The 20,352-nt window shown below is 35.2% G+C and overlaps 1 protein-coding gene and 1 long non-coding RNA gene across 3 annotated transcripts in view; one reads left to right on the top strand and one right to left on the bottom strand.

The window, feature by feature from the left end:
- The window catches only part of gpc5c (glypican 5c), a 295,133-nt gene that overhangs the window by 205,057 nt on the left and 69,724 nt on the right, over positions 1–20,352 (top strand). The window lies entirely within an intron of this gene.
- LOC141378782 (uncharacterized) lies at positions 1,456–2,899 on the bottom strand. Its single transcript, XR_012394125.1, has 2 exons — positions 2,263–2,899; positions 1,456–1,961 (listed from the first exon to the last, which is right to left on the bottom strand). It is a non-coding gene; the product is annotated as an uncharacterized lncRNA (long non-coding RNA).

A 20,352-nucleotide genomic window follows, 5' to 3' on the forward strand; every position in this document is an offset into this window, starting at 1 on the left:
TAAAAAAGATTATCATTTACCCTACCTGCAGCACATGTGAGAGGTGGATCTGCAGCAAATTCACTTACACACTAAGCTATATCTATTTAATTTATAACAATGTAAACTTGACTTCGCAGGCCATTCATCTTTGAACGCAAAAGGCATTTTTAAGTGTCCTAACTTGACTGCTGCTGCATTATGGGATGTTTCTTTACAAAACTGTAAAAGTGCGCTTTAGCATGTCAAAATGAAAGCAAACGTTCAAAAGAGTTCTGTGTTTTGTCAATTTTACTAATATTAATAATAATGGATATAATAAATTTAAATAATAATTGCACTGTGCAGTGTACTAAATATTTTTATTAGGCTACATAACTGAAAAACTATTTCATAACAATTTTTATAATTTTTACTGCTATTTCATATTATACAACATCTAAATGTAGCGCCGGGCCTGCGCTTGATACCAAGGAGTGGGGCTGTGTGTAGCACCTTTAAACAGCATGTCAATCAATAACCAAAAGCAAGTTCATATTATAAATATATCTTTAATGATACTTATTGAAAATTCATTTAATCTTACCCCTCGTATAGATTTTTTAGTTGCACCATTAAAAAAACAGAGCACTCTATAGCCCTGCAATACTTTGTAATTAAATAAAGTTTTTTTTTGTTTTTTTCTAGAAAACTGTTTTCGGAATATTTTGTCTATTAAGGAACGCAAGAACAGAACCGAAAAAATATAAATTCTGCTCAGAGTGAACCGATTGGATTTTCTTTTTTTTTTTTTTTTTTTTTTTTTAGCCCTCATTATATGCCTGAATAGTAAATGTATAAATGTTCATTTATATAGTTTTTTAATCATTTATTTACTCATTCTTAATGATCTTAAAAAACACCAATTATTCTTAGACAGTTTGTAAATAATGCAATACTTCATTTAGTTATGAAAAATGAATTATAAACAAAGTATGAAAACACAAAAATTGAGCACATAACACATGCTTATAAGTCAACAAAAGAGCATCTAGCTGTGTTTATAAACTGCTTACTAATAATGTAGAGTTAATGCTTAACAAATGATGTCTATTTGGAGTTTTGGTGGCTTGGTTATATGATGAAGGTCTCTGTGCATTTGTGGGGTTCAGTTTTTTTCAAATAGTTAAAATACGACAGAAACAGAAATAGAACATACTGGTGGGTTTTAAGAGTTTACCCAAAAATGTACATTATATTATTAATTACCCTCATCTCACTCTAACCCCCTGAGACCTTCATTCATCTTCAGACTCAAAGGAAGATAACTTAGATGAAGTGCAAGAACTCCTCATCCTCCATAGACAGCAAGGGATTGAAACAATATGAAGGAGAGGAATTAATAACAGAATCTTCATTTTGGGGTGAACTAACCCTTTAATATTGTTTGCTATTGCACTTAACTAAATGTGCACGCAGACATGGAAGAGTTATGTGGAAGCTTGTTATACCCAATGAGAACTGCTTTTAGACATGCAAGAGAGTTTCATGGATTTTGTGTTTACTGTTTTTTTTTTGTGTTTAAAGGTTTTGTGGAAATTATTTATAATTAATATAACATTTATTAAATCTATTCTGGACCATTTCCTGATTGGATCTTGAGGTTCCTTCTGTATTCAAATTACATTTTTTATAAACTGACCTGCTCTTCAAATGAAAATTCTAAAGCAGTTTACTGTCAAATTACTTGATTGAGGTTTAAAATTTAATATTAGTAAGGGTGCTGATCTGATCCCCACGTTGCCTAAAAAACGGTAATGTGTGTGTAGACCTGGTCCTTACTTTGACTCAATACCGGTAATGTGTGTGTAGACCTGGTCCTTACTTTGACTCAATACCGGTAATGTGTGTGTAGACCTGGTCCTTACTTTGACTCAATACCGGTAATGTGTGTGTAGACCTGGTCCTTACTTTGACTCAATACCGGTAATGTGTGTGTAGACCTGGTCCTTACTTTGACTCAATACCGGTAATGTGTGTGTAGACCTGGTCCTTACTTTGACTCAATACCGGTAATGTGTGTGTAGACCTGGTCCTTACTTTGACTCAATACCGGTAATGTGTGTGTAGACCTGGTCCTTACTTTGACTCAATACCGGTAATGTGTGTGTAGACCTGGTCCTTACTTTGACTCAATACCAGTAATATGTGTGTAGACCTGGTCCTTACTTTGACTCAATACCGGTAATGTGTGTGTAGACCTGGTCCCTACTTTGACTCAATACCGGTAATGTGTGTGTAGACCTGGTCCTTACTTTGACTCAATACCAGTAATATGTGTGTAGATCTGGTCCTTACTTTGACTCAATACCGGTAATGTGTGTGTAGACCTGGTCCCTACTTTGACTCAATACCGGTAATGTGTGTGTAGACCTGGTCCTTACTTTGACTCAATACCGGTAATGTGTGTGTAGACCTGGTCCCTACTTTGACTCAATACCGGTAATGTGTGTGTAGACCTGGTCCTTACTTTGACTCAATACCGGTAGTGTGTGTGTAGACCTGGTCCCTACTTTGACTCAATACTGGTAATGTGTATCTGGAACTGGTCCTTACTTTGTCTCAAAACCAGTAAAGTGTGTGTAGAATTGGTCCCCACTTTGTCTAAAAATCGGTTGTGTATGTGGCGGACCCCACTTCTACACAAAACCTGAAATGTCCCCACAAGTGACCACTGTGTCAGGTCTAAAAAAAAATTTGCGGAATATCCAAAATCTGAAGTGATTTTATGAAATAGTTTGTGTTTTTGTGTGGCAAACAATTTTTTTTATGTCTCTAACATCATCAGAAAGGGCGGTCCCCATTACGTAACCACCGTGACAGGTGACCCCCACAATGCACAAAAACAAGTATGTGTGTGTGTGTGTGTGTGTGTGTGTGTGTGTGTGTGTGTGTGTGTGTGTGTGTGTGTGTGTGTGTGTGTGTGTGTGTGTGTGTGTGTGTGTGTGTGTGTGTGTGTGTGTGTGTGTGTGTGTGAGTGTGTGTGAGTGTGTGAATGCGTGTGTGAATGCAGTGTAGTGGTGTTCAGTATCAAAGGCTCATCTCTAGTTTGAGGCCTCGGGGAGAACAACACACCGTTTGAAGTGGCAGAAGAATGTCTAGAGCTTTATCAATAGCTCACTAAACACTCAGCACTGTCCAACACACGTCTGATTTCACTTTACAAGAATGTGAACAGTCACTCTGTAATTGCTAGTGCAACAGAATTGGCAAATAAAACATTAAATTAAAGGGCTAAAAGCAGAACTCAGAAATTCTTGTTTTTAGTGACACCGGTGGCCGTTTGGTGAACTGCAGTCAGCAACATTATTACTGGTTACAGACAAGTGACAAAATATGTTACAATGTACACTGTAAAAAAAAAATAAAATCTGTGAATTATCAGTTTCTTGCATTTATTTTCTGCTTTTGAATTGCATCAAGGGACCTTGAGCTTTCATCCATAACTTTTTAACTGTGAAAAGTTTGAAAAAAGTGACTTTTTTATAAACATTTTTAATAGATTAAAGTGATATATTGTCTGGGTTGGTGTTGTATAATGTGGTACAAAAACGTTGTAATAAGCTGCCGGCACATTTTCTGTTACTCAACACAACAGAAATATTTCAAGGGATGTTAAGATCTAATATTTCAATAGTACACTAAAATCAGTAAGCAAGTCAAGTAGTACTTCCGGATTCATAGAATTCGAAAGACCGTATGCAAGTCGAGTAGTATGTTTGAATTCATAGTATTCGAACAACAAAATGCAAGTCGAGTAGTAAGTCCGAATTCAGGATATTTGAAAAACAGTATACAAGCCGAGTAGTATGTCTGAGTTCATGATATTAAAAAAAACAGTGCGAGCCGAGTAGTATGTCTGAATTCATAGAATTCTAAAAACAGTATGCAAGTCGAGTAGAGCATGTCCAAATTCATAGTATCGAAAAACGGTATGCGAGCCGAGTAGTATGTCTGAATTCATAGAATTCGAAAAACAGTACGCGAGAAGTATTCTGGATGACCTCTACTGCTGGCGAGATTTTAAAGTGTGCATTCGATGGACTACGCTATCCCATGATGCACTGCGAGAGAATTCATGAATGGTAGTGAAGTGATGCAGGTGGCGTGGGTAGGTCACATGATCATGACAAAACGTTGGATCACATTCATACTGTATAGAACATACTTTTCTAACAGTCGAATATTACATTTCAATTCAAATACAGTACCTACTTAGTAGAAAGGGATTTCGGACACAGCCCATAACCTAAATAGCTGGGTCTGTCATGTTTTAGGGCCTTGAAACATTGAAACATTTCTGTTGTGTTCCGTGCTGTTTGAAAGTGTTGTAAGTATGTAAATTGTTTACGTTTTGAGAAAATGCAGTGCATTTTCGTAATATTTCTGCATTGTTCGAAAATGCAGTGCGTTTTTTAAAAATGTGTTTGTGGCATACCTGTCAAGCCTCCCGTTTTTCCCGGGATTCTCCCGCATTTTACTGTTCTATCCCGCTATCATCCCACAAAGGTATTTCCCGTATTTCTCCCGTATTTTCAGTCTTTCTCTGAACAGCCAAGCCTCCCTATACGCAACTCATACCACCGAACCACCAGGGGTCGCCCCTTCCTCTAAAACGTGAGACTTCTGTGCTTTCCCTTTGTTTAAGAATGGAAATACTTATAAATAAATATTAAAAATGGCGCGATTCCATTTCCTTTTGATTACAGGTGCCGCCGCCCATATCTTCAATATAATATATATATATAATTATGATAATCATATAATGGGGGCATGACTGTCAGCTGACGTGCTCCATAGTGATAAACAGATGCTGTTTCCCAAACAAATTCTGTACACGCGATTTGAAGCGGAGAGAAAGTCTGGTTTGCGCGTGCACGTGAATAACTTGGTTTCGTTAGTACGTCATGGTGAAACACCTAATGACTTGTTATCAAGGCAACTCGTTTGAAGCACTATGAGTCAACTCTTTTATAAATGAATCAACAGTTTTTAACTCTGTACACTTACAGATTTAAGCCTTAGCTGGATACTTCACTTCACTTAGAGCTGTGTTACACACTACATGGAGGGGAATTTTCAAAAACCCATAATATGGGCTCTTTAAATGAGCATAAAAAGTTAGGAAAGCAGTGGAATGCTTTCATTATAACATTTGATGTGTGCATTTCTAAAGTGACACCTGTTATTTAATGTAATAGAAAAAATCTTAATAAATAAGATATTCATTTGTTGCTCTTTAATCAGAATGTGTAGATTATACAGTGGAGAAACGGCTAATGAGATTGGATAGCTTGATTCTATTTCATTATAATAGCTATTAATTTTAATAAGCTTAATAAGCTGTTTGCTAATGTATTTGCTGCTAATGTATATATTTATTTTTCTTTTGTTAATAATTTTAAAACATATTACTGACCATTTAACTGTTTATTTTACAATGAAACAGCTCCAAATGAACATATTTAGTAATTTGGGGATTTTTTTGGGGGAGGGGATCCCTTATTATGGTGGGCATATCCCTTATTTTCACATCCCAATGTTGACAAGTATGGTTTGCGTTGTGAGGATTTGCAGCATGTGTGCCGTCAAATGGATGTAGATTTTTCTTCGTTTGCAGGTATTTTTTGTAAATAAATGTGTTATCTTAAATTGCTGCACTATAAGTTTTCTCGGCCACCAAACTGGTAATTAACGGAGCTATATGCATGGGCAGGTTCTTTTTCATTCAGACATTTACTCATTTGTTAAACATTGACACTTTAAGTAACTATAAAATGTAATATAAATATGTAATGTAAATATTTGTTTGTTGTTTACTGTATATTTTGGCTATTAAAACACAGTTTGAGCCATGTTAACACTGCAATTAAATGTGGCCCAAATCAGATTTTTTGTCCAGATGTGACTGTGCTTTTAATCGCATAACATTTATTTTAAGGTTCAGAAATTTCAATGCACGTCAGTACCAGCACAACAAACCACTAATGGTTTGTTAAATATGTGCCGATGTCAATGGAAATGCCAATAACAGTAACTTTAAACCCAATCTGACAACGTCTTTTATTCACATCATTTACACATTTGGTGGATAACTAGATAGTCTATGCTGTTTGTAATTGTTCTTTTGCACATGGGATCTGTTCAGGATCATGATCAGTTTTCACTGCAAACATTGTTGCCAGGGTTTGTGGTTTTCCCACACAACTCAGCTCTTTTTTAAATGTAGTTCAATGTATGTACAATGAAAATGTACTTGGGGTGGTGTGTGTATGACTTTTTCACATTCTTAAAGTGATAATTCATCCAAAAGTGGAAATGTACTCACGTTTTACTCAGCCTCAAGTGGTTTCAAACCTTTATGAGGTTCTTTTCGTTTGCTGAACACTAAAGAAGATATTTTGAGGAAAGCTGAAAACCTGTAACCATTGACTAGTAGAAAAAACAAACAAAAAAAGTATGGAAGTCAATGGTTACAGGTTTCTACCTTTTGTATCATCTTTTGTTCATCAAAAGAAAAAAAAAAAGTTAAACGGGTGAGGAAGAAGTGAGTAAATTATGACAATTACATTTTTTTGGGAGAACTATCTCTTTAATGGACATTGATTCCAGAATGCATACCTGGCAACCTAAAAGACCACTGGCTGCACTGAGCAATTAAAACCACCTGGCATCATATTAAATGAGGATAATGTCAGGGGTTGTCCACATCTAACTAAGAAAGGTATTTGGTGTACAGAAAGTCAGTCAGTACTTTTACACGTATACTGTATCTACAAGTATGTGTAAAATATCAGATAATGTGTAGTAAACCCTTCCATTTGGAGGAATCAAGCAATTGACTGATTTGGCAAGAGGAAAAAATGGGCTATTTTTTATTCCTTTTGGTGGGTTTTGAGTTGTCATTGGGCTGGTAGATTTTCATGGATCTGGCAACCCTGACGGGAAATCTGATATTGTCCATATTTAAACCACAACAAATGTAAGCTGTAAATGCTAATCTACACCTAATCATTTATTGGATATTGACACGTCCACTATATTGCTGTCAATGTGATTTCATTGGTTTTGTAATGTCTGTGTGGATGTAAATGGAGCCCAAAGCATTTAAAGGTACATCTAATCTGATCTCTCTGTCTCTGTTTTGTGATGTCATGCTATGATGTTCTGGATTGGGATGTGACAAATCCTGAGTCACACAGACATGTGAGCAGAACTGAATCCTTTGCTTTCACAACAAAACGGAATGAATGACTTCACTTCCTTAAAGCTCAAGTCTTCAAATTCCACTCAGTGCATCTTGTGTTATTGCATTTTTGTTTTTCTGATTTATTTTCTTACTTACCTTTTCTTTCTTTCTTTCTTTCTTTCTTTCTTTCTTTCTTTCTTTCTTTCTTTCTTTCTTTCTTTCTTTCTTTCTTTCTTTCTTTCTTTCTTTCTTTCTTTCACTCTTAGCTCTTTATTTCTTTCACTCTTTCTTTAGCTCTCTATTTATTTTGCTCTTTCTTTTACTTTCACTCTTTCGTTTACTCTTTCACTCTTTCTTTCACTTTTTTGTTTGCTCTCTTTATTCCTTTAGCTTTTTCTTTTGCTCTTGCTTTCTTTCACGCTCCATTGCTCTATTTCTTTTGCTCTTTCTTTCACTCTTATTCTTTCACTTTCTTTTGCTCTTTCGCTCTTTCTTTTGCTCTATTTTGTTCTTTCGCTCATTTGTTTTTATTGCTCTTTCTTTCACTCTTGCTATTTCGCTCTTTCTTTTGCTCTCTTTAGTACTTTCGCTCTTACTTTTGCTCTTTAGTTCTTTCGCTCTTTCTTTTGCTCTTTCACTCTTGCTCTTACACGTTTTTTTGCTCTTTCACTTTTTTATATTTTCTTTGCTTTCATTTGCTCTTTCTTTCACTCTTGCGCTTTTCACTTTCGTTTGCTCTTTCGCTGTTTCAATTGCTCTATTTCATTCATTTATTTAGCCTTTTCGTTTGCTCTTGCTTTTTTACTCTTTCTTTGCTCTCTTTCTTTTGCTCTTTCAATTTCTTTTGTTCTTTCGCTCTCTAGTCATTTTTACTCTTTTACTTTTGCTCTTTCTTTCACTCTTGTTTTTTCTTTTGCTCTTTCACTTTTTTTCTTTCTTTCTTTCTTTCTTTCTTTCTTTCTTTCTTTCTTTCTTTCTTTCTTTCTTTCTTTCTTTCTTTCTTTCTTTCTTTCTTTCTTTCTTTCTTTCTTTCTTTTTGAGTCTAGAGGCTAGCTCTTATCACTGAGTTCCTGTAACTATCAAAAGCCCTTGTTTGCCTCTTTTTTTTGTCTGTCTTTTTGTCGTTTGCTCTTTCACACTTCATGGTTGTCATTTCTTTCCACACTTTCATAGCTTACACTCTCTTTCTTCTACACTTCTTTCTTTTTTCTTTCTTTCTTTCTTTCTTTCTTTCTTTCTTTCTTTCTTTCTTTCTTTCTTTCTTTCTTTCTTTCTTTCTTTCTTTCTTTCTTTTCCACTGACTTACAGAAACACTCAGCAGACATTGTGTTCTGTAAAAAAACACACACACAAAAGAATAAATATGAAAAAGAGAATTTTTTAAAATTCAGTCACTTTCCCTTGTTTGCAATCATTCAAATGATGTTTACTAATTATTTAAAACATAAAAATGTGCGACATAGCTTTCAGCATCCCTGCATATATTGTTACGTGACTCGTCAGAAATAATTTCAGTTGCATGATTTATTTGTTTGATACATTATTTTTTTTAGCTGACTGAACATTTCTTATTAGTATAGATTCAGAAACAAGTCATTTACTGATTATTTAATTAAAGACCAAAGGAAATGCTTTTCTCATCACTTCAAACCAATACTTTCTTGCTAAAAAATATTATTTAAAAAAAAAAAAAGTAGATTTTTTGTTAGTGGTAGTCTATTATGCAGTATTTTGTCTCGTCTGGTCTCTCTTTGTCTGTCTCTGTCTCTAGTACTGTTCCTCATGAGGTGATGGAGTCTGGCTGTGTGAGGGTGGGACTGACTGTCAACTACACACCCTACCAGTGTGTGTATGTATGAGTGTGTGAGGGAAAGCTCAACCTAAGCAGCAGAAACCCTCTTCAGGGAGTCGTGAGAAAGAAAGCTTGGCCTCACACACACACACACACACACACACTGCTGCTCTGTTGCCCTTTAATGTCTTCAGAATGTCTTGGTACATGTTTGTCAGCTCTCTGGTGAGCTATTGTCCCGCTCACACACAGATTTATAAACCCGATCACTTTCTCCGCTCGGATCTCTCCTCCGTTTTCACTCCCTCACTCTCTGGCTTTCTCACTGGATGCCAGTGTGAGGTAAATATGCAATATTTTACCCTCATTTTGGTCATTAACTCCTGGAATGTGTTTTCTTGAGCCCTGCTGGGGTTTGTTCAACAGAGCAGCATGAGCTATTAGCCATTAACACACACACACACACACACACACACCTCGACCTGCTCTTTCGAGAGGATCGGTCACTCTGGAAACTTGGGCTTTGCAGTGAATAGAAAGTTTAGGGCATATGGGAAGGAATTTAATCTTGCACATTCCTCTGGATCTGTGTGCTTGAGCGTCTGAGGTCTTTTAAGGTTTCTGGTTAAAGCGGTTTATTGTATATTTTTAGGAGTTTAGTGCTTTGAAAACATTTACAGAGCGAGTACCTGATCTTATTCTGGATAATTCGGCAGTGGAAAAGAGAGAGACATTATTTCCATGCTTATTCATCTAGTCTATGGCGCTCACTTCACTTGTTTTAGCAGTTATTTAAAAGCTGGAATGATATTGGCAGCAAAAAAAGATAGATAAATAAATAAAAAAACAATAATAAAGATGTAATAATAACTTTTTTTAGTAGTCTAAACTGCAAAAAAGAAAAGAAAAAAAAAAGAAAAACCACACGATCTAATGTTTACAGCTGTAATCCAAGCCACATTTGTACATGGTTTGAAATCCGATTTTGAATGCTCAGATTAGATGAATCAGATCAGATATCATGTTTTTTCCTTGTCCAGCATCGATTCCACATTCAACATGAAATATTGTTTCAAAGTCAGGAAGCCAGTTATGAAACACTGTAGTTTGTATTTTGTGTGTATATATATTAGTTATTTTCATTCTTTAGTTTGATGGTTTTTACTGTTATCTCTCTTTAACAGAGAGAATAAGACAATTTGTAATAAAACTATTTCTTGTAATTAACATCAAAACTGCTGCTTGTGATGTTTATATTTTTAACCATTCAGGTGTGCAGTGAGGGAAAAGCAATTTTTCATCGCTAGGGACAGAGCACCTACGGCCCTATTGGAATTGCTCCGCTCCTCCTCTTCTTCTTTTTCTTCTTCTTCTCTAGAATGAATTGCATTTTTGAGGGTCTATACATGTTCAAACACGCGCCAGAAGTGAAAAAAATTAGGGCTCTATTTTAACGATCTATGCGCAAAGTCTGAGGCGCGGAGCGCAAAAGCATTAGGGGCCACTTTTCTGAATCTACTTTTGCTATTTTATGGACGGATAAATACGCTCTGTGCCGCGGCGCATACTCTTACAGGGTTGAGCGTATTCTCGTAATGAGTTATGGGAGTGTTTTAAACATAAACCAATCAGAGTCTTATCTGCCATTCCATTTAAGAGTCAGTTGCATTGCACCATGGCAAGTTTGCTATTTACATGGCAGACTTTGTAAGTGGAAAAACTGAACAAGAATAAAGTTAAACAGACCACCTGCAGCGTGAGGATAAAGAATGAGCCTCCTCCATTTGGCCTTGACTTTCATTTTCACTCTCTCTCTCTTTCATGGATAAAGAAACATGTTTGAACTTTGCCGAAGACATACATAATTAAATTCATTTGTTAAGCACACAGATTTGTTTCCAAGCTGTTTTTTTAAATTCAGTTCTAATTTCCAGCAAACGAAGAAATGAACAATAATAATGTGTGAGTTCTATACAAACACACATACTATGCCCTAAATGGTGGAAAAATCTAAGCTTGTTTTTAATAAAACAAATATAAATATGCATATAATAAAAAAATACTACTACTAATAATACCATTATACAAAAGCAAATTGTCATTAATAAACAAAAAAGACCCCCGTGATGAAGGTATAAAGGCAGATGTTTTTATATTTAAAATAATAATTTTTATATTTAATATAATAATATCATTAATATTTGCTATTTTCTGCTTCTAAAGCAAGGCAGTTGAAGCATAACTGTCAGATAAAGTATATTTCCAAAAAAAACTATAAAAGTTTGATGTCAGATTTTATTATTATTATTATTATTATAAAGAAATGAACGATTGTGACCATAAAACAGTCAGGGTGAATTTTGCAAATACATAATCTAAAAAACCTTCCATTGATGAATGGTTTGTTGTGATAGGGCTATATTTAGAGGAGATAAAACAGCTTGAAAGTGTGGAATCTCAACAAAAGTTCAACAAAATCTAAATATTGAGGTTAATTGAAATTTTAAAACATTTACAGTAGAAAATTTACAAAATGCTTGAGAGACATATTTTTTACTTAAAGTTCTACAGATTTCTTTGGCAAAATTGATCATTCTGAATCATTAAGGGTGGCCACAACGGAATGAACTACCAACTTATCCAGCATATATTTTGCGCGGTAGATGCCCTTCCAGCTGCAACCAATCAATGGGAAACATCCATACACAGAATTCACACACATACACTACAGACAATTTAGCTTACTTGATTCATCTTTAGCGCATGTTTTAGGACTGTAGGGTAAACGAGAGCACCTGGAGAAAACCCACGGCAACACAGGGAGAACAAGCAAACTCCTCACAATAATCCCAACTGACCCAGCCAAGGCTCGTACTAGCGAGCTTCTTGCTGTGAGGCAACAGTGCTTCCCACTGCGCCACAACACCGCCCCAATTTTGATTCATACAATGTATTTTTGTATACAAAAATTCACTTGTGCAATAAACAACACAATTTTATACAGAAACAATGCTTACAATAAAAATAACACAAAAAAATCAAGGTTACACTTAAGGTTTTATATAGTTACAAAAAATCACTTCTTCGTAACCATGTAAAAAATCATGTAAATAAATCCCTGTTATTTTCTACTCTCTGTTTATAAAATAACCCAGAAATAAAATGTCAATATGTAAACATGGTTTCACAAAATAATAGATCTTATGTTTTCAACACTGATGATAATAAGAAGAAATGCAAATTGATCCCTAGATTTTAAAGGACTGTGCAGCTTAATCCACAGCTCTTTTCCATCACATTTTCATACTATAATTTAAATTATAAAAATATGTATATACTAGGGATGGGAAGATTAATCGATATGTATCGATACGCGGTCATGCGCGTGCACGATGCGAGTGCATCGGTAGAGCAGAAGAGGATGAATGAAATTTTGGAAGCAAATCGAGATGCATTGGTTTTTGCGAGATGCATCGTTTTTTCCAAGATACAGCTTAAATTTTTAATATAGAATGTATTTTTTACAAGTGTTGTCAACCTGTTTTTGGCGCATAATTTAATCGACCTACATAAAGTAAGCCTTAGCAACGGATTTGCGGATGTGTACACTTACACTACAACTCAGTGTATCAGGTGTGCGGATTAAGCGAGTGGTGCGCCCTCAGAAAGCGCGAGAAGCAAAACAAGCATTTTATTCCCCACTGAGTTTTAAATCTAAAGTTTGGCAACATTATGGATTTAAGGATGGACGACATGACAGGACAGATGCAATTTGCAAAATGTGCCGCGCATCTGTAAAATACGCGGGCAGTACGACTAATCTGAAATCTCACTTGAAGCGGCGCCACGGTGTTGTTGTGAAAGCAGTGTTCCTGCATCCCCGGCTTTCGCACTGCTTCAACTGTAGCTACCAGCTCCAAAAGTGGTGAGAAAAGCATTGCAAGTTTTTTTTTTTTTTCCATGCGCAACAGTTTTGTGCGCTCTATGCCAATAACGGATGTTATTGCATTGTTCATCTGCAAAGATATTCAGCCTAGTGTCACGGAGAACGAAGGTTTTAAACACCTCCTCCTGTTAATTATTATTTAATTATAATAATAATAATAATAATAATATTAATAATAATAATGATAAAAATAATGGGTGTCAGGGTGGCACAGTGGGTAGTATGACCACCTCACAGCAAGAAGATTGCTGGTTTGTTATATTTTTATTAGCCTGTTGTTTACAGTGACAGTGATGTTTCAAAGCAGCATAACACTGCTAGTTCACGACCTTAAGTTTTGAATATTCAGTGGCAAAATATATCTTTCTAAAACTTGTTTTCATAGTTGAAAAGTTAAATCACAATTCTTGTTGTGCAATGCTAAACCTTTATGTTGAAAGAGTGCAAATATATATATTTTAATATATATTGCACTTATACATTCTGTTTATCTTGAAAATACTTAAGTAATATGTGCTATATGTTCTAAAATGGCCCTCTACTGTAAACTGACACTCTGGCTCTGAGAGAAAAGCCAGTTTGTAAAAAAAGTCTTGGTTTTGCTTGGTTAATAAATAATCAAACTCATTCAATGGCACAGCATCCTCTTTCACATAATCTCATAAACTTGATCTAATTAGTGCTGAATTATCGCATTGTATCGTGATATGGGTTTGAATCGTATCGTGTTGCATCACAATATGTCACAAATGTATCACTAATATATCGGATCGTATTCTTTGTATCAAGATGCGTATCGGATCGGCATTATAGCTTAGATGCCCAACCCTAGTATATACAAGATTTAACATTGTTATTGTTTTGCTGTGTTTTTGATGAATTGTGTACTGCAGGCTTGGTCAGATACTTTTGTTTCTATGTTTTGTTGTTCTTGCATTAAGCATAAATGTAACAGTTTTGTGAGTTTAACCAAAAAAAGTATCTTGGAATGTTCAGTGTTCAACAAACTATTTAGGATATTCATTTTATGCATTGTAAAGAAAAATAAAAGAAACTGTAAATGTTCTATCAATAATGCCTCTTGCAGCAGCAATCCCTGTTACAATATTTAACCTGGAATCAATCCGATCTTACTTTGGACGCATCTTTGAGCAGATGTCTGAACTAGCTGTGATTGTGGCTCTCTTAGGATATGAATTCTGGCCCGGACCGTTTGCGAACAGGAAGAGAGGGACACACACAGGCCGTGAGTTTAACTGCGTTTTCAACTCCCTTTACATCGTCTGCCTTATGGAGTATATAAAGTGTGTGTTGGATGCTCCACTTGACTTCCCAATGTGAATAACTCAGCACTCGGCAGGTTTGCCAGACTCAAAGGCCCTTAATCTTGGTCCTAAGCAGCGGTGGATGAAGCACACAAATCAAGCACTCAACTGCAAATACAGATATCAAAATAAAATACTTGAGTAAAAGTTTTTAGTGGTGCTCCTCAGTTTTACTAGTCAAAATGCAAACATACTTGACTTTTAATGGGAGTGTTTACCCAAAAATGAGCTATGCCTTTAAAGCATAGATGTCAAAGGCTGTTTCTCAATTTGCGTTCTTGTCTGTATTGCATTCTTGTGTCCTCGTAAAACGTCATCAACCGTAACCGAAGTACTGTTCCAATTCAAAGTTCACATCTTGCTAAGTACAGATAAAATTCCCGGATGTGTGCTTGCTCCGCCTCTTTTGCCAAGGATGCTTTGAGAGGAGACTTGTGTAAACTTACAAGCACAAGTATCACAGAATGCATTGACCAGTCCATTGCATCTCTCCATTGTAGTTAAAACATGATATTTAATACATATTGTGTATATCTAGCGGACAGTTTTGGGTCTTTTAAATGTATTATTTGTTCTCAGGTGTATTATTTGGCAGTATTATTTTTGTATTTTTGTTATAATTGTGTTTAATTATGTTACCGTGTTGTACCAGGTTTGTCTTTGTTTACCAAATTGCTTAACGTTATCTTTATTTCTTATTATGTACGTCTTGTACTTTATATTTGTATAATGTCCATTGTAGTTTAATAACTCATAATGTATTATAACTCATTTCACTTCACATTTATGGTGATTTTTTTTACATTTTCTTAAATTAAAAATACTAATTTATAATAATAATGTAAAATTGATTATAAGGCAGTGCTTTATATAAATAAATCGTTTTATTGTTAATGTAAAGTGAAACCGATGGATCCATGGTGAGGTAAGTGACGTTACAAAGTACACTGCCGTTCCATTGGAAGAAGTAACCGACTTGAGTTCATTCTTCCAAGTCTGAACTTCCAAGGACGCAAGTCCGAACTTTGTTTACTTGATATTAAGAAACAGCCAAAGTCAATTCCTGGAGGGCCAACCCTTTGCTCCAATCCTAATCAAAGACACCTGATCTAACTAATCAAGGTGTTCAAGACTACGAGAGACTATTTAGCAGGTGTGAGTTTGAGGTGGGGCAACGCGGTGGCGCATTAGGTAGGGCTGTTGCCTCACAGCAAGAAGGTCGCTGGTTCAAGCCTAAGCTGGGTCAGTTGGCCTTTCTGTGTGGAGTTTGCATGTTCTCACCGGTTTCCTCCGGGTGCTCCGGTTTCCTCCACAGTCCAAAGACATGCAGTACAGGTGAATTAGGTAAGCTAAATTGTCCATAGTGTATCAGTGTGAATAAGAATGTAAAGATGTTTCCCAGTGATGGGTTGCGGCTGGAAGGGCATCTGCTGCATAAAACATATGCTGGATAAGTTGGCGTTTCATTCCGTTTTGGCGACCCCAGATTAATCAAGGGACTAAGGCGAAAAGAAAATGGATGAATGAATGAATGAATGAATGAATCAGTTTGAGGTGGTTGGAGCTTAACTGTACAGAGCTGCAGCCCTTCAGGAATTGAGTTTGAGACCATTGATTCAAAGTAATGCATTGTTGGTACTTATTGATGACCATACCTGTCAACCCTCCCGTTTTTGTCAGGATTCTCCAGTTATTTTACCATTACATCATCTGGTTTAACTATTTTCCTGTATTTCTCCTTTGTTTTTAAAAATCTTTCTATGAAAAGTGAAAATAGCATCAAAGAGATGATCATAAATGCAATATAATTGCAAGAGCTGTTCAAAAGAATTAGCTTTCGCTTTATTTTGGTTCAAAAGCACGTTGAAATGAATATAAAAATGGCCACATTCACTGCGTTTCCCTTCATATACAGCTGAATCTGTCAATTAATGTATTGGTGCTGACTGATGGACGCACTCAAGGACACTGTTGCCAGATCAGCATCTGTACACACTATTTGAAGAGGACTGAAAGTGGATACTTTGGAATTTGAGTGTGCTTTTAAACAAACAAATACACTTCATAATATGTTAACATGTCTGCATGGCACATTTTATTTTAAACACAAATAATTTTATCTTAAATGAGCATAAACAGTTATGAAAGTAATAGAATGCTTTCATTATAGATATCTGCATTCTTAAGGCTGATTAATACATTTGGGTCAAGCACACTCATATGCTCCGACATAGCCTTCACTCTTGACCCAATCACTGCATTGCTGATCATGATTTCGAGGATTAAAACACATGCAGTGATCTCAGATCTGTTCATCCAGATATTTTAATCTGATTCGCAAACTTGTTTGAAGAACCAAATTAGCCAAAGATCACTTATCAAGATTAAATCCAAATCATCTTAGATCATTAAAGTGAGATACGAAGAACGGACCCCTGTGCAAAGAAAATTATAAGATGACAAATTATGAATTAAGATGAGATCATTATTGCACAAACACAAAAGAAAAAATGCTTTAATGCTAATGAAGGTTTTGATGTTGAATGTGGAACATGCTTTTAGTTTTGAAAACATTACTTCAGAAAAAAACTCACTGCACTGCGCTTTTTATGATGCTAGGCAAAAACTTTATCTGCATTTTTGATGCTTTTTCTGCACTGCATTTTCCAACTGCTGATAAATAAAAACAGCTCGCAAAACACTTGATGCCTATTATAAACCATTCTTAAAAAAAAAACAAAAACAAAAAAACATTTGAGCTATTGATCATTCACAGGAAACATATCTGTTCATTCTCTAAAGACGCAGTCACAGTTGCCATGCCACCAAACACAAGTTGAAACACAATTATCATAGTTAATATAAGGATATGTATTTTTATACACCACACTCAAAAAATTATGTTTACTGTTTGTCTGATAAAAAAAGTTGAAACCAAGTTTTTTTTTTGGGACAACTTACTTGTTTTATGTTCGATCCATTTAAATTTGTAAAAACTAATAAGTTAACCTAATTCCTTCATGTTGTCCCAACACAAATCGATTGCGTGTAAACCAGCATTTTTTTTTGTACTATCATTTTTTATACTTTTAATTCACCCTGTGAATAACATATTTGATTATATGCAGCATTCATTATACTTTACATGTTTATAAGACCCCAGGTTGATTATTGTATATGTGTACTTTAAGTTGTTCTTTAATGTTTTCATACATTTAGAATAAATTTTATTACAAAGGTTTTAATGAATCATGATTTATTTGTGAAATGTCCATTGTGTGCATGCATGTTTGATGATTAAGACTGAAATCTTGGTCCTACTCTTGTACAACCAGATATTATATGGTCAGTAAGTCACAAAACATGTTTTTATGCTAATTTTAATTTATTAAACTAAGTTAATTATGTTTCTGACTTATTATTTATGTTATTTGTATACACCCAGTCTCTGAGAGTAACATAATTTCAGTTCTCTGTATGTCTGTCCATGTGGCAGATTCACTTTGACTTTGACTTTGCTTTATGTTATTCAAGCTGTTTTAAGTTATTCAAGTTAAAAATGACTCATACGATTCAACTGATTCAACTTTAAAATCAAATTTTAAATTTAAGTCAACCATGTAATTTTTATAATGTAAACAGTTCATAATGCAAGTGAAAGGTTACTGGCACTTAATGAGTAAAAGAGAAGTCACCTACATCATGTATGGCATAAGCTTGAGCAAATTAACAGCAAATTTAACAATTTTTTGGGGTGAACTATTCCATTGTCCAGTAATTGCCATACATACTTGACAGATAATTGACTTGCCTTTCAGTTTGTGAAAAAGTTTACACCTAATTAATGAATCTTAATCTGTTGTGTCAAGTCAACCTTGGCAGTTCTAGCTTCAGTAATGTGTTGTTTTGTTTGTCATTCACAGAAGTAAGTGAGACCGAGAGAACTGGGCCTTCAGCCAGTTAATAAACTGTAACCATGGTCACTGCAGTCTTTCATTCTTTAATTAATTCTTTATAGTGTGTATAATTAGAGAGCTTTTGAGGGAAATGAGTCCCGAGCACTCTCTGTTTAATGCGCTTCAGACTCTGTCCGCATTGGTTGAGCTCTGGTTTGCTGACTCAGTCACGACACTGCCAGCCAGTCCATTAACACATGCATAAGTAATTAAATTATTCGTTTGACTACTTTGCATGATTGCAAGCTTAATTGGTCTATAAGGGCTTTGATCAAAAATACTCGTTTCGGAGACTTGTTTATAAGCAGTGGTTGATTTTCATTGGACCTAATGGACTATAGAAAGTGCGGATGAAGGGATACGTTTGTATGAAACTTGAATTGCTGTTTATTGTCCTATTTCTTTCTAGAAAAGGTTAGATTTCTGTTTGCAAGTGAAGTCGTTCCATTTGGTTTAATTCTGAGTAATATTTAAAAGGTCATATTTATTTATTTTTTACCATGTTTGTACAATGCATCCATTATGCAGTTTGAAATGTTTCTAATTTAGTTTTGGAGGTCTTCTACGATAGGTTTACATCTGTGCAACGTCAAAAAAGAATTAGATTTTCTCACAATGTTCATTGCAGCATCTGCTTTTTACTCACAAGGTCTGAAATGGTTCATTTAAGGATCCAGTTTCTCTAAGCCCCGCCTTTCTGAAAGCAAAGCAGCACCAGCAGCAATGATCTTTGTGTATATCCTATTTTGTTTCTCTATGCCCTTTTCTGTAAATATTGGCAAATGTGCTATTTATATTGTGACATTTCTGATACTTCTGATACTTCTCAAATATGTAATGGAACATGTACTGTATTTTGTCTTTCAAACAGCTTAATAGTACTTGTTATATAACAGGTAATAGGCACTGCTGTTGTTGCTAGAAGGGATACAGCTGCAATCGGGTTAACAAGAAGTGTTTATATTATTTATTAAAATACGCATTAATTGTATTTTATTAGCTAGATGGGATACAGCTGAGGTTACTCGCGTCAAGATAGCATTGTATTATAAAATATTATTTTATTAGATTATACTAGATGGACACGAGTATCCTCTGCTGGATTCCATTTAGACTTCATCCTCTCATGCAGCTCAGTGAAGTCTAGATGGGATACAGCTGAGGATACTTGCGTCAATATAGCATAATTTTTGTGACACTGTACTATAAATAATATTTTTACATTTCCGTGAGGGTTGGGTCAGGATTGAGGTAGATGTAGACGCTAATAAAATACAATAAATGCATAATTAAAAAAGTAATACTAATGCTTTGCGTTAACTTCCAATCACAGCTGTAGCCGCAGAACTGCAGAAGAGATGTGAGCCACTGGATTTACTTAATGTTTATTCATAATTTTCTTCTGAAATACATGAAAGTAAAAAAAATATTCTAGAAACATAAACAGTGTGTATCTTACATGAACGAAGAACATTGTCCGGTTATATTTAAAAATAATAATTATTGCTGTCTCCATAGATATCTGTATGTATTTTACAAGCTTTAAATTGTATGTTTTGCATGTAGTTATGTGTATTTGAATGTCTAAAACCTAAATAAATGTTTTTGGTTTGAAAAAAGGATTTATGACAAGCGCTGCACTCTTTCTGCTCCTCAGCGAGTGCTTTAAAATTGGAATTTTAGCAGTTGATGAAATGCGCTCTGAACATTTTAATCACACCGGTGTGATCGTACATTTCAGGGACCAGTCAAGGCTGATCTCACAGATTTTTGGATAATTTTTTTTCCCATTTATCCACATAATATATGAGTGTCTTTCTTATGGTGACTGTGGTGAAAACCGGAGCACCCAGAGGAAACCCTCGCCAACAAACTCGACAAAGAAATGCCAACTGACCCAACGAGGACTCAAACCAGTGACCTTTTTACTGTGAGGCGACGGTGCTAACCACTGAGCCACCGTGTAGTTATAATCAAATATAGATAACAATTTAAAAAACAACTTATCAGTATCAGTTTCTGCTATCAGTTTTAGCAAGAGCAAAACTGTCATATAATGACCTTATAATGATTTGAATATAAATATCATTGTTTAAACATTCAGTCCCATCTATCCCCCTAAAAAA

The sequence above is a fragment of the Danio rerio genome, chromosome 2, assembly GCF_049306965.1.
Source record: "Danio rerio strain Tuebingen ecotype United States chromosome 2, GRCz12tu, whole genome shotgun sequence".
NCBI classification, from domain to species: domain Eukaryota; kingdom Metazoa; phylum Chordata; class Actinopteri; order Cypriniformes; family Danionidae; genus Danio; species Danio rerio.